We start from the raw sequence: 389 nt of genomic DNA, 5'->3' as shown, positions 1-389 counted from the left end.
GGGGTTTGGCCAGTGTGCTGAGATCACTTCTGGGGCATCAGCCTGCAGGGGATGAGCAATTGCCTTGTGAATCACTTGTCCTTTCGTTGGGCTTTATTTCTCTCTTTTTGGCTTATTTATTTTTATTGTTATAATTATCACATTTAATTCTTGTTATATGTTTTTAGAATCTACTTATATAACCATTCTCGAGTTGAGCCAGAAGTTTCACTTTTTTTCTGTGGCCCTGCTGCTGGGAGGTGTCTGCAGTGCAGGTGCCTTCACCCGAGCACCCCATGGTCTCCTACCCCACCCAGCAGAGCTTCTGCCCACCAGGCTGTAGGGTCTTTGACCTTAGCTTCTCAGTCCTAAAGAGGAGGAACTCCCAAGCGCCATATGTCCCTGTCCTC

The sequence above is a fragment of the Merops nubicus genome, unplaced genomic scaffold, assembly GCF_000691845.1.
Source record: "Merops nubicus isolate BGI_N331 unplaced genomic scaffold, ASM69184v1 scaffold3092, whole genome shotgun sequence".
NCBI lineage: Eukaryota > Metazoa > Chordata > Aves > Coraciiformes > Meropidae > Merops > Merops nubicus.
Note: the sequence above shows the minus strand (reverse complement) of the source record.